This window comes from Andrographis paniculata, unplaced genomic scaffold (genome assembly GCF_009805555.1).
Source record: "Andrographis paniculata isolate CXL003 unplaced genomic scaffold, ASM980555v1 Contig61END, whole genome shotgun sequence".
In the NCBI taxonomy this organism is placed as follows: domain Eukaryota; kingdom Viridiplantae; phylum Streptophyta; class Magnoliopsida; order Lamiales; family Acanthaceae; genus Andrographis; species Andrographis paniculata.
The window spans coordinates 999,796-1,015,264 of NW_026137597.1; the positions used below are offsets into that span (position 1 = coordinate 999,796).

Consider the following 15,469-nt stretch of genomic DNA (forward strand, 5'->3'; position numbering starts at 1 on the left):
TTATGGGCATAATGTGCTACTACCTTTAGAAAGTACAGTCCCATTATTACCAACCATGCAACAAGATGAGCTTCCCATGATCGAAAATGACCGATTACTACTGCAGGAATTAGAAAGAGCAGTGGATCATATTCATATAAATAAAAGGAAAGCTAAGAAGGCATACAATAAATTGGCTCGACCAATTACTTACCAAGAAGGTGATCTTGTTTGAAAATATTTTTTTCCCGAAGCACTGAAGGACCGAGAGTAGGGAAACTGGTCGGCTAATTGAAAAGGTCCCTTTATCATCACATCTAAATCATCTCGGGAAATTTATACGCTATTATGCCCTAAATGTGACATGCTGAAAGTGTCTATCAATGAGAAATATTAAAGAGATTGTATCATTCAATATGGGATGATGAACATAAGGCGTCACTAACAACAAAATTAATTAATGGTAAAGGTGAATAATCTGATGTGAAAATCAAAAGAGAAAAGATGGTCATAAATCATGCAAGTTCAGAAGTTGCTTTTCCACAATTAAAAATAACCAACGACCATATAGAGTTGTTTGAATATTAGAATACTGACTACACATAGATAATCAGAGTCCAAATATGGTAACCAAATATGAGTAGTGCGAATTACTAGTAAATTCCCAACAAAAGATGAGATAGAATACAAGAGCTAATCAGATAGTTATGGTGAAACCGGGCTCCTCGGCCCAATCGTAAATGCAATAAGAAACTCCTACCGGGAAGGACTATAACCAAAGGTCGAGGCTGATCCAGAACCCGACCATTCATATTCTCTGCCATTTTTGAATTTTTCTAAGTTCCTGGCATAGCCATCCCATATTCGAAACCCGGATCGACATTAGTCAAAGAAGCAGCATCTTGGATTTGAGCACGCAATAACTCTAGAATGGCAGTCCACTTTGAAGCAATCCGGTGCCCTCCCTCGCCTAGTTCAATCAAACTTTTGCGAGCAATCTCCAAATTTTGTTCAAGGATGAGGCGCCGTTGATGCAGTTCCCCCAGTTCTAGATCTAATTGATGTGTCTGTTCCTATAAATCAGTTTTTACTGTTGCACTAATCTCTTTCTTTGTTGACTCTATAGATGAATCAATTTCCACTAGTCTTTTTTGCATACGAGAAATCTTATGTTCCAGTTACACATTTTCTGCCACCAATAGGGCTTAGTAGGAACGACACAATGTCTTACAACGGCTAGCATCGGAAAAAGCTCCAGCATAGTCCTCCCTTTCATTTTCCAAGGAATGAAATTGAGCCAACTTAGTTTCAACATCGCTTTTGGCCTCTTGGAGGAGATGCTATTGCGCAGCCGCTCGACCGACTTCCTTGGCAAGATCCTGAAGCTGGATACTCGTTCGAGGGGATACCGGGCCATCCTATGAGCTACTTCCAAGAAAGAATCCTGAATGTATTCAAAGGCTCGGGGACTGTCTGGAGCTGCCTCCAAGTGAATGTCTAGTAAATCATCATCAATCTTTGCCACTATTTATGATGAAGGATTCGTTGGAATGCTTTTACTAGAGAAATAATCTTCTATTTCAGAAGGCAAGGGAAAAGTCTGAATCATAGGCCTTGCCTCGGACTCCTTGATTCGGGTTAGAGATGAAGTACCCTATTGAAAAGTATGGCCGAATAATACTAATCAAAATTCACGAGAAACCCAATAAAGGAGTTTTTCACAATAAATAAAAGATTAGTCGACATATACCTGGGAAGTTGTAGCCACATCCATTAACAGACATCTTGCACGAGGAATTTTGGGAAGTACTATCTGCTTGTTAAGAGAATATTAGATTGTGTTGGGATTAACTCTCACGCGCACACAAACAAAAAAGTAGAACACAAAAGATTACGTGGTTTGACCGATAAGAGTTATTGACCTACGTCCACGGGGGCAACCAAGAACTTTTCTTATTACTGCAATATAAGGCGGCACATCTTTTACAAGTACAAGAAGGGATATTTATAGACTAGGTTTATGGTTAATAGCAATTGGGCCCAAACTCTTAACAATCTCCCACTTGAAGGCTTTGAAACATCTGTGCCCCATTGTACTTCCGTAGAATCCTCAACTTCAGTTGATTGCCCCGATCTTCTTATCATTTCTCATGAAGACCAGCGTAAGTCATGCATAACTTCAGCTTGTCTAGCATCACAGTCTTTGTGAACATATCTTCTGGATTCATAGCACCTGAGATATTTTTCAACTTCATCGTCCCTTCACTTATCAATTATCTAATAAAATGATATCTCATCCCAATATGTTTCGTTTTTCCATGATAAACCGGGTTCTTGACAAGTTTGATTGCACTCTTACTTTCACAGTGTAATAAGTAATTTGCATGCCTTTTATCCAACTCTAGGAGTAAGTTCTTTAGCCAAACTAACTCTTTCCTGGTCTCAGCAACTGCCATATACTCAGCTTCTGTCGTCGAAAGCGCCACATTTTTCTGAAGTTTAGACATCCAGCTAACTGTAGTTCCTCCCACTGTGAAAATGTACCATGTAGTGCTCTCAAGTGTCTCTTTGCATCCAGCCAAATTAGCATTAGAATACCCTCTGAGAATTGCATCTTTGCCTCTGAAACATAACTTCATCTACCCTTCAAATACCTTAGTATCCACTTGACGGCTTCCCAATATTCTCTCCCCGGATTTGACATGTAGCGACTAACAAGCCCGACTGCATGAGCAATGTCTGGTCTCGTGCACACCATCACATACATGAGGTTACTAAATGCAAATGCATAAGGGACTTTAGCCACATTTGTCTTTTCTTTGTCTGTTCTCGGAGACTGATCTTTTGTAAGCTTAAAGTGGCTTCCTAAAGATGTGTTTCTCGGCTTAGTCTTCTCACCGTTCATGTTGAACTTCTCTAACACTTTCCCGATATACTTCTTATGAGATAGTGTCAGAGTGCCATCCTTGTTTTTTATTATACTCATCCCAATTATCTGTTTGGCTGGACCTAAGTCTTTCATCTCAAATGCCTCAGGCATATGTTGCTTTAACTTATTGATTTTTGTCATGTCTGCACCGACTATAAATATATCATCCACGTAGAGAAGTAGAATGATGTAGGAACCTTAAACTTCTTCACATAGAAACAATGGTCCATTTTGCATCTCTTGTACCCCATTCTCATCTTGAAGTTGTCGAACTTCAAGTTCCATTGCCTGGGGGCTTGTTTTACCATGTAAGCTCTTCTTAAGCTTGCAGACCTAATTTTCCTTGTCAGCAACCTGAAACCCCCCAGGTTGCAAAATGTAGATTTTCTCATCGAGATCACCATGTAGAAATGTTGTCTTAACATCCAACTGCTCTAGATGTATGCCCTCTGCAGCTACAATAATGATAACAAATATGATAGTGGTCATCCTTACTACTGGAGAGAAGATTTCAGTGTAGTCGACTCCATTTTTCTCCTGAAATCCTTTAACCACTAAGCAAGCTTTGTACCTTTTCGACCCATTTGGTTCATCTTTGATTCTGAATACCATTTATTTTGAAGAGCCTCAGAAGGAAGTTTAGTCAAAATCCATGTCTTGTTTTTGTGCAAGGAAGTCATCTCTTCTTTCATGGCCTGCTCCAACTGAATCGAATCATTATGCTTAACTGCTTCATGATAACTTTCTGGTTCACCATTTTCAGTCAGGAGGAGATAGTTTACACTAGGATCATATCTTGCTGGAGGTTTGGTAACTCTAGTGGATCTCCTGACCCATTGGGACTCGGTTGGCTGCGGCTGCACCGGTGAATGAGGAGGTCCTTCCTCCTCCAAACTTTCACTGTCAACAAAGTCCCCTTGATTTCCTTTAAACTCGTCAGTACTGGATTCATTCTCCTGACTCCCATTCTCTTGAGGACCCACTGACTCTCTGGTTCCGATAACATCACTGTCGAACTCAACCTATTCTTTCACAAACTTGGGACTTTCTGTGCTTCTGTCTTTGAAAAGTTCAGCCTCATTGAATGGGGCATGCTTGCTTCTGACAACCTTTTTTTACTTTCAAAGTCCCATAGCCAATAGCCCATCTTGTCTCCTCCCTACCCAATGAAAGTGTATTTTCTAGCTTTGGCATTTAACTTGTCACCATCTCTTGTCAGATCATAAACACTACATTTAAACACTCTCAAGTGTTCATATTTACTGCTTCCCCTTTCCACTATTCTTCGTGTATCTTGAAACCCAATGGCACTAATGGTCCTCGGTTGATAAGATAGGCAACAGTGTTAACTGCATCGGCCCAAAATGCCTTTGGAAGTCCAGCATTCACTCTGAAGCTTCTAGCCCTCTCCTTTAGTGTTCATCATTTCTGCCACTCCGTTCTGCTGAGGAGTGCCTAGGAAAGTCTTGATCATCCGGATCTCGTGTTCAATACAATACTCGGTGAACTCTATGCTGATGTATTCACCTCCATTATCCGATTTCAAGCACTTCACCTTCAAGTTAGTTTCTAATTCAATAGAAGTCTTCCACTTCTTAAAAGTATTGAAAACTTCATACTTGTTTTTAAGAAAATAGACCTATACCTTTCGTGTTGAATTATCGATGAACGTTACATAGTAGTTTGATCCGCCAAAGGAAGAGACTGGTGTTGGTCCATAGACATTAGAGTGATCCAATTCCAACTTCTGAGCTTTCAGTGTCTGCCCTTCTTTGCAAAAGAAACTTTCTTTTTCTTGCCAAGCACACAGGGCTCACAAAACTCGGAATCCACCCTCTTTAGATATGGAAGCTTTCCTCTTGCGACAAGCATCTTTATTCCTTTTATGCTCATGTGGCCAAGTCGTTGGTGCCACAAAACAGACGGACTTTGCTTGCTGGTTACTGCATTCGCTTTATTTTCAGAGACATTGGCCATGTATAGAGTACCTTTCTTCTTGGCTCTTGCAATTACGAGATTGCCTTTGACGACACTCCATTGCCCTCCTCCAAACGTGACATTATATCCCTGATCATCCAGTTGCCCAATGGAGATGAGCATTTTCTTAAGATTAAGGATTACGCTAACGTCCTTTAACGTCCAGATAGTGTCCGAATGAGTCTTTAGATCTATGTCACCCGTTCCTTTGATGTCAAAAGAGTCATCATTAGCCAAACGAACTTTACCAAAGTTACATGTCCGTAGATTCTTCATCGTCTTCATGTTAAAAGTAGCATGCAATGATGCACCATAATCCATAATCCACGACTCAGTTGAATTCTCAACATAGAAAATGAGTGCATTGTCTGAGCTCTCTGTAGTGGCATATTCATCTCCTTTTGCTTTGGCGATTTTGAGCACTGATTTTTGAAATGCCCATACTCTTTGCAATTCCAGCATTAAATGTCCTTCCTTGGCTTTGACTGACCCCTCCTTCTTGAGTTTGATCATCCTCTGCCATTCCCCTTTTCTTTCTTTCTGCCTCTTCTTTCCGTGCTCAACAGGGCGCTTGAAGTTTCACCAGAGTTTCGCCTTCGTATATCCTCTTCGATGATCAAGTCACGAATGCTTTCAAAAGTGAGTTTAGAATTTCCTGTTGAACTACTAACGGCTGTGACTTTTTCTGACCAAGTTTCAAGTAATGAGGATAACAAGAGTAAAGCCTGAATTTCATCGTCAAACTTAATATTCACCGACAACAACCGGGATATTATAGTATTGAATTCGTTTATATGCAAAGTAACAGACACACTTTCTTTCATTCTCGTATTCACCAATTGTCTTATCAGAAATACCTTGTTAGAAGCAGATGGCTTCTCGTACATGTTTTTCAATGTCTTCATCAACCCATATGCGGTAGTCTCCTTCAGAATAGTGAGTCCAACATTTTTGGCTAGCGTAGATCTGATAACTGACAGGACTTTCTTGTTAAGGATTGTCCATTCATCATCGTTCATTTTCTCAGGTTGTCTTCCTGTCAAAGGCAAATCCAGATCCTTCTGGCAAAAAAGCAAATCCTCGACTTGCACTTTCCACCAACCAAAATCTTTTCTGTAGAACTAATCAATCTCGGTATTTCCATCCTCAGACATGATTTAATCATGCAAATACGAATTTTTCAATTTATGGGATGGCTCGGATCGGATCTGCAGCGTACTGTCGGTGATCAAGACTGCCGAGTAGACTGGGCGACGCTGCTCCAGGATCTGATGTGCTGACGGGTCTGACGGATAACGGCTGACGGGTCTGACAACTGACGGATCTGACGGCTGACGGGTTTGACAGGTCTGACGCTGCTATTCTGCTCTAACACAGTTCTATCCTGCTCTGATTGTGGTATGTTCTACTATCCTACAACCTCGCTCTGATACCACTTGTTGGAATTAACTCTCACATGCACACAAACAAGAAAGTTGAACACAAAGGATTACGTGGTTTGGCCGATAAGAGTTATTGACTTACGTCCACGGGGGCAACCAAGAAATTTTTCTTATTACTGCAATATGAGGCGACATATCTTTTACAAGTACAAGATGAGGTATTTATAGAGTAGTTTTAGGGTTAATAACAATTGATCCCAAAATTTTAAGCCCATTACGGTTAAATACCTAAAGAAGCCTACACTTAACAGATTGTAGAGCTGTTCCTTCAAGAGACTACTAGGATAATGGAAATACCTTAACATCAGGAGTTTTGTTGGCCGCACATTTATGATGGCCGGAGGCTGCTGCAGTTTTTTCCTGCCAAAAGATGCGTATGAAAAGATCGTATGCAGAGTTCCAAAGGCGAAGAAAATTTATAATACCTTTACCGGTGGGGTCTTCTCAGCTGTCTGTTCACTACGATCGACAATTTTCTTGGACGATCTACACTAAAAAATATATATATATGTACATAATATATACGTTGTGTGGGTCAGTTTGTGGCATCACATGGTGGATGACAAGATGAATATCCATACCTTAGCTGCTGAAAGTGTTTTCACATCAACTGTTATTTTTTCCCTACCGCTAGAAGAAACATCTGTTTATATTGCATTCACTGATGTGTCGAAGCATGAGCAGCAATAGAAGATGAAACGCTGATCCAATTTTTTGATATTGTTGGAGATCCTACGATCAGCTCATTTAGGCACGATGCTTGAATAAATATATATAAATAGAGAGAATGAACAAAGATATGGAAATACCTGATCTGTTAATTGTCGCAATTTTTGCATCAAGTATATTGTCACCCCGAGATTGATCATCAGTCAACTTAGTCAGGTAAAGTTCATGTACATTAGCAGTGAGCTTGTTATAAAGAAAACCCCACCAATCTTTGAAAGCAGGGTTGCATCTCACATTGAGATCGAAGAGGGTAAGACCACCAAGCTTTAGCAGTTTCTTCGGTGACCACATCAGTTGCCGATGTTGGGAGCTTGACGGGAACATTGTTCATTGCAATCTCTTGCCACAAGCAATATTGGCGTGCAAAGAACTAGGGGAAATAAGCATTACTGATGGTCGGATTATATCGAGAATTTAGGAAGAGGCCACTAAAGATCGCACGTGCAACCATACATCTATTTCAGCAAGATCTTGTCCATATGTCCGGCCCCACAATTGGCTAACCTTTTTGCGGATATTTCAACAACAAGGACTCATCAAGCTCAGAAACCCACGGGCAGAATAACCTCGATTTTCGATCATCCATTCGAAGCAATTCACTAACAAAAGAGTGAAAGTCTCCTCGAAGCGGAAGACTATCATGAAGGAAGCTACCAAGAGTATTGCATTGCTGAGGTAAGTCGGAAGCTGTTCAATGTCCAGGTCCAAGAAGTATAGTCGCGTTCACAGTCCAAGAAACCACAAAAGTTCAACCATCCCTCTATCTTTTATTCCCAACGATGAGGCTTTTGCCAACTATTCATTAATCCCTCGATACAACATGCCATGAAAATATGAAGCCAGGTCGATATTCTCTCCATTCGTGATTACAACCACTGATGAAACTTGCTTCCTTCACTATACCCTTAGACAATAGGCAGGTGAAATACCAAACAAACTAAAATAAAAACCAAGGCCTTATTTCCTTTTCTGTCACCTCATCACTAGATTTGACATTGAATTCAAGATATTGAGCTAAAGAAGTTCAGCTACCACATTTAGAATCAAAGGATACAGGTTTTAACAAAGACATTAACATAAGTGGGAGCTCTCTACCCCCCCGAAGCTGACGAAGACCGAATTCGAAAAGGAACATAAGCCCTTTTTTGTCGAGACGGTAATGAATCTTCACTAGCTTTTGTCTCTCCCATATGAATAATGAGATCTATTTGAAAAATCTGACGACATCTCTACTAACTCCTAGAAATATAAAATCAAAGTTAAATACAAAGTAAAGGAAGAAGAAACAAATAGAGCCGAGCATAAACAAATAACCTTTGAAGTACCAATTTTCTTTCAGCAATATTTTCCAGCCGACATCGCGTTTCCCAGGCCTTAATGGAAAAATACTCTACTATGTTGTTTTCTCCCCAACAGGAGCCTCCGACCAGAATTGTAATCCCGAAACAAACCCTAGATAGAACACCGGAGCAAAAATAGGGCGGATGGTTCGAAGACAATGAATCTCAGTAGCAAAAGATAGTCGACCAAAACAACAAAAATTGAACACAAAGGCAAGCACGATCGGTAGAATAAGGGAGTTTGAAGAGGAAAATGGTGTGTAAAATGACTGTTTCTCTTCCGAAAAAATGCAATGAATGAGATTTCTTGAGAAGTGTTTTAAAGAAAGGATAGGAAAGATGGTTTCTGAATGTGCATGCCGCCGCTTCCACTTTTTAATTTAATAAAATCAAAACCCCGAAATGTAATGATGACTCGTGGAAAGAATATCAGATTCGAAAATTAATTAATTTCATTATCCAAAAGTTTTGATCAGTTAAAAGATTTTAACAGATATGTTATATTTTTACCCGATCAATATATATTTTTTGGGTTTGATGGAAAAAAGGCAACCCAATTGTTCAACCAAATTATTTGGTCTAAATTTATAAATAAATAAAGATCCATAATAGAGCAGCCCGGTTTAAGGCCCAAAGCCGAGTTCACAAGCCCGCACGAAGCAATGTCCGGTTGAAATTATTCTATTTTTGGATAAAGATAATTGGAGGATAAGATGAAATCTTAATTGGATTAGATTTGATTAGTGATAGTATATATATGCTGGATAGTTTACATTAGAAGAAGAGACACATAGACCATATTTTGATTTCTAATTTTTAATGCAATTTTTTTCTTCATGCTTTCGCCTGTTTCTTTTGATTAATTTATCTTATTTATTTTCTTTTTGCTTCATTTAATTTTTTGCCCATATTCCTTTTACCTTTTTGTTTTCTTCTTCTCTATCTTTCTCTTTTTTCTTTTTTTTGTCATTTATTTTCTAACACGGTTCCGGATCTGTTTTGGAGGAAGCCGGAGAACTCATTCGATTTTCAGTCGACTTGACCCAATAAGTCGTCGAAAAATATTTTGAGCGACAACAATAATATACACACAAATTTAAACAAAACCACAAGGTGGAAGTGATTTTGAGGAACATTGATTTAATTAATTACCCACATTGTTTTGTTCTTTCCTTTGTAAAATAAGCACAAATATATCTAGTAATTCACATTTATATCATTTTTCATTTTTGTTGTCATAAAAAAATATTCTTATTTTTTTTTTAATAACAAATACTATTTTTCTACTTGTTATTTACTACAATGGTGGAGTTAGTATTCTCTATTAAAAGTTAAACCTAATATGAATCACATTGCACTGCCATGTCATATTGTTTACATACACTTTAAACATTTTTTATACTATTCTTCAACAATAATTTTGTAAACAAATAACACATCAAATGCATATTATCTCTAAAAAAATATCACATCAAATACACTTAATTTTTACTATTTTCATATTTTCTTCAAAACTCCAAAACATATTTCAAACCCGACGTCACTAAGTCTTGTCTGTCATACATGGTTCACATAGTGTGACTTGCCTTGTCGGACCTAATTCAGCCAATAATTTACCTTGAGTGTCCTAGTAGTTGTAGATTCCCACATTATTTATAAAGAAAAAAAAAAGAAAAAAAGGCATATTGTCCCATCACGAACATCTATCCCAAATTCAATCCAATCCAAGAACACACATTAATGATATTCTAATAAGATTGTAACAATTACTATGAAATGAAGCATGAAATATAAGGTTAACAAAATTCCAATGCACATTCTTACCAGAAACTCTCAAAACACAGTAAACACCTTTTTATATGTTCTAGCTATGCTTTAGTTTTGTAAGTAGTTTTCATTATGATCCCATCTTATCCATATACTATCAATACAACACAAGACAGCTGATATAATGCTGAGCATGCGTTAAATTCAACATTATACCAAATTAATCTCCACCGTTAGATCATTTGATTTTATAATCTTTTGGCTCGTAATGATCGGTGGCATTTTAGGTATTGTATTTAAATTATTGTTATGACTTTTTAATTATTTAAATAAATAACATTACTTGTGTTTGTTACATATGGAAATAAGAATTGATCTAAATTATGGAAATATGATATATTAGATTTTAATCGAAATATCTACAATCAAAGTAATATGATATTTGCAACGCGGACATATGATCCCGACAAGACAAAAATATGATACATTAAATTATTACACATTAATGATATGATATGAGGAATATCAAAAAATGATCTACGCAATACGACAAGATGATGATAGAATTTTAGGAGGTATATGCAGTTAATTATTTCTTAAAATCTAGCATCAATTTAAGGGTTTATTTTTAGAACAATAAATCACAATTATTTACAAACATATTTGTTATATAACACACCTAAAATAATTTTCTTACCATATTTTGTTACAATATTTTATAATCCCTTCGTCCTAACTCAAAGTATCATTTTTACTATTTTCGTCTGTTTCACTCAAAAGTATCAATTTCCTATTTTAGTAAAAGTAATCATAGACCAATACCGAAGTACCCTCAATTTTTATCTAAATTACAAAACATACCATTACACATACAATTACTCTTTACATAAAGTCAAAGGACAAAAATGTCAAAACCTCTTACACACTTTCACAAACAAATAAAATACCATTATTTCTTAATCTACTATAAAACCCCAAAGTGCTCCTTTGGACGGAGGGAGTAATATATTTTCATTAATTATATTCTTTCTATAAACATAATTAATTTTCAAAATATTGGTTCCTGAAACAAATAAAAAATTAAAAACTAAAATAGAAAAAAATTAAGTAAGAAATATCCTAATTCAAATCTTCCTCAGCCACTCATTCTCACCCGGTTAACTATCACCCGACTAACAACACAAAAATTATCTCACCCTAAAAACCATTTTCCGTGTTGTCGGTAAGGAGTCGCGGGAGTTCAACCGCCCCCACACCGTCATCATTGCTTTAAACACCACCTCCATGTGTAATTTTATTTTCGACCCGTTTTGCATCGTATTTTTTCCATTTTTGACATTTGTTTCTAATCTTTGCAACAGTCATCAATGGTGGAGAAAACGGTAGATCCCGAGGTGTCGAATAAGCCCAAGGCCATGAAGAGGCAACCACATACATTTTTCATGTATGCCTTGGAGGGTTGATATTAACAATGAGAAGCTTCTTCGGCGAAGCGGTGACTCTTTGAGGAGCTTTGTAAATCAAACTTGCTTTAAAGACCTTCTTTATGTGAAACCCATGGCAATGAGTGTGGAATCGATTATGAAGTTAGTGAGTTTTTGGGATATTGATCGTGAGTGTTTTGTATTTTTCAATGGGGAGGAATGGGTTTTTACAGACGAGGATTTCGGTTTTACAATCTCCCATTTAGGGATGATAAAGCTCATATTTATTTGAAAGAAGGATCGTGAGTGCTTTGTAAGTTGACCTTCTCTTTTTAGTCAATTGCATCACATGCTTCTTTATTAAAAAATTCGTTCCGGCACGTGGTGTAATTTAACTTTTTTTTATATATACAATTATGGTTGCAACATATGTTTTTTGACATGGTCAAGAGAAAAACATTTTCTTGGAAACTTTTACACTTGTTCGATTGTGAAGAAATTGATCGTAGATGGGGTGTTGAAGGTATTTTCTACAGGGCAGGCCCCCTTGGAAAAGGTATTTTTATATATCATATTTTAGTATGTTGTTTATTGTAATTGATATGATGGAAGTTTTATGTGATGATTTCGTGTCATTTTTATACATTTAAGAGCGAACCTTCGGTGGGAGTGGAGAAGACCAATGAATGGTATGAATTAGAGATTGCGAGGCGGTCGGATGAACTCTGTATTTTAAAAGAATAATGTAATGCAAAGTTCAAAAAGATGTCAGACGTAGAAGCCAATATTGATAAAGATGCTGATGTGATTACATCCAATGATGAAGTTTGCGGCAATTTGGAAAGGGTCGCGAGAGATGCAGAAACTCCATCCGACCATGTTACTGAAAACCGCCCACCAAAAAGGCATAAAGTTGTTCTAAAAAAGAGGATTTTTTCGTTTGCTACAATTCAGAGCTCGATGGGTGAAACTATCATTCCCGAAGATAAATTATTTTCTCTTGGGATGGCTCAGGAGTTGGATGACGTTTTTGTTGACCTGATTACAAATGCAAAGGTACATAGTTGAATCTAACACATCACATTATATGATGTATGTAACATTTCTATATGTTATTCATCTCTTTCATATGTCCTAATAAACGACAAACAAGAACACACAACATCTGTAGATGCTGCCGTGACATGCAACTGCTGCAGACGGGACACTCACTACCCCAATTGTCCCTACCGGAGATATTAGGATTCATAAGGATTGACTGTCATCAGAAGTGCTGACTTCACCCTACAAGAAGTCACAAGATTTGACTTACTTGTTTAAGATTGGTCCGGATGAGGAGAAAGTTGTCACGTGGGCATTCTTTGGTGATTGTCCGAAGATGGACAAATTTGACCCTATGGTGTATAATGACTATGATAGCGCAATCTTCAAATTCGACCTCCAGATGTTAAGTCTTGGGAATGATGTATCGAACACTATAATTGATCTGTGGGCGTTATACTTAAATCGAAAAGAGTTGAGTTCCACGAAAAAGGAGAAAAGTTTGATGCTGAAGGTTTGTTTCTCCCCAAACATATTTGTGAGTATGTTGTTCTTTTATCTGGTAATTCTATTTTAATTATCTTGATTTGACTATTTATATTACGAATAAATACTTCTTTATTCTATTTTCATAGTTCAATATGTCCAGTGAGATCTAACAAGAAACACCCGAAAAGAATGTGCTGGAAATTCTTGATTTGGAATTTTTTGTTCCACCAATCATATCTTGCTGATGACTGGAAAGAATCTTTGAAGATGGATTACATAAGTGATTATTAGCAAAACCAAATTGATAATTTTCGTTTATATTTGCAAAATGTTATTCCAATGAATGGCATCACTTTCATATGTTGTTGTGTACATATTTTAGTATTGTGGACAACCTATTGTTATCTTATTTATCACCATTCCTATTACTAGTTATCATTGATCTACATTTTTCTAGATTTTAATTAGATGCATGTTCTATGATTGCAGTATTTCTTCCAACATTCAGCCATGTGTTGCAGCTGCAATTTATCAAACATTGTTGTATGTCGGTATCCATTATGTGCCGCTCATCCGCTTGTTCACAGTGGTATACTATATACCTCTTATTCGATTCCAAACATTGCACTATGTATTCAAAAGACTGTTGATGTTGGTTTGAAACATTTGCAGGACATCTCTTTTGTAGACCTTGGATGCATATGTTAAAATTTGTTTAAATGGATTCATCGCTGCTAGGTGGTGCTCCCGTGTGTAAAAATCCTCTTGCTTTTTTGTATCATTTTCAGATTGCAGCAATCTATCAAAATGATCGAAGAATTCGACTACATTGTTTTCCAAACGTAGAAATCTACATAATAATAACTTTCCATTATTTTCAGAGTGTTATAAATTCATATTTATTGTCACGTAAAAGCAATTTTTAATATTATCGACATTAGACTTATTCATACCTTTTCACTGAAGAATTCAAGGAATCGCTCAGCTGCGTGCTCTGTATACCGGCGGTAAACTGTCGCTTTGTCCATGATAATGACTGTTGATACCTCAATGGATGTATATAATCGAGCCATTTATGCGGCCCATCAGGAAAACATGTTTGTAACATGCATTGCCACTCTTGATTGAAGAAATGCTCTTCATTTTGAACACCGTACGATAGCCTTTGAAATGATTTGGAAAACCTACATATGATTAGCAATGTTTTATAGGTAATAATATATAGTCGAATGCCCTAAAAATCATATTTTCAATTAAATGCATTGTACCGTGGTGTGTACAATGCACTTAAGTTTTTTTTGGCATTTTGTTGTATATGCTACGTGCAGAGGGCGTGGAACGTATTTTACATTGTGTCCCTGATGGCATGAGTCATTGCTAAATCTTGATCGTGAAAATTGTTTTTGGTTCCTTTCCAAACATACATTTCAAGAACGTACTAAAAATTCATTTGAAAGATTCTTATGTCTTGTCGGACAATAAAATTGCTCCAAAGACAGATGTCTGGAGATTGTTGTTAAACCCCACGAACACCCCTGTATATGACCTATGAAATCCATATGATTAGTACAACAATCCAAGATATATCATACTATTCAGTTATTACATATATGATACATATAACTTCAAGATATAATGTACGGAGAAATATAATATGCTTCTAACACTCACCTAGTGGTCTGCTATTTCTATTTGTCTGATATGTGAGTATGGAGTCTCCATAGACAATGCAATCAAATCTCATTTTAGCATCAACCCAAAATATATTGGCAATTTTATCTTCATAATCGACTTGAATGGATTTTCCAACGATCTTTGACTTAGATAATGCAATATAGCACTTGCCTCTCCATATTTCAGAGTTGCGTTTCTCTTTTTCTTAATGTGGTTGTTTAGATCACATTTTAGGAATTTCAAATTTTTCTTGTTTCCCGCTACCATCATCATTACATCATACGACGATCTCAAATAAAGTCCGGCTTCATTATTAATTGTTTCTATTATCATTTGTGCATCATCCACAGATCTATTTAAAATCAACAAATGCTTATGGGCTATGGGATGTAGTTCATCATTGTGAACGCTAGCATATTCGGTTACAATGTATTTTTTTTACTCTTCGTTGTATTCCATACGTAATTGTTTGTTACATCTTGTACGGGTTTCATATCTTTTTTTCGTACATTTGTGGTATAGGATGGAGCATAAATGTTCTCGCAATAGTTAGCGATATTATTAATGTGGATTGGACTATCTTTCTTGTACCCTTGTTTGTTCCAACAATATCGTATGTACTGCATGCGATTGAGATCATTCCTCGACTTTTTTTTTGCATTTGAATCCGATCAGAGA

The 15,469-nt window shown here is 36.9% G+C and overlaps 1 long non-coding RNA gene across 6 annotated transcripts; it reads right to left on the minus strand.

Moving 5' to 3' along the window:
* Positions 1 to 463: 463 nt before the first annotated feature.
* LOC127260249 (uncharacterized) lies at positions 464 to 8,772 on the minus strand. Of its 6 annotated transcripts, none has more exons than XR_007840674.1 (7): positions 8,371 to 8,772; positions 7,137 to 8,295; positions 6,909 to 7,059; positions 6,753 to 6,818; positions 5,743 to 6,687; positions 1,730 to 5,548; positions 464 to 1,633 (listed from the first exon to the last, which is right to left on the minus strand). It is a non-coding gene; the product is annotated as an uncharacterized LOC127260249 (long non-coding RNA). The 6 variants fall into 6 exon arrangements; XR_007840673.1 differs by having other exon boundaries at positions 1,730 to 4,463; positions 4,554 to 6,687; XR_007840676.1 differs by having other exon boundaries at positions 1,730 to 1,792; positions 6,625 to 6,687; positions 8,371 to 8,764.
* Between the last annotated feature and the right edge of the window lie 6,697 nt (positions 8,773 to 15,469).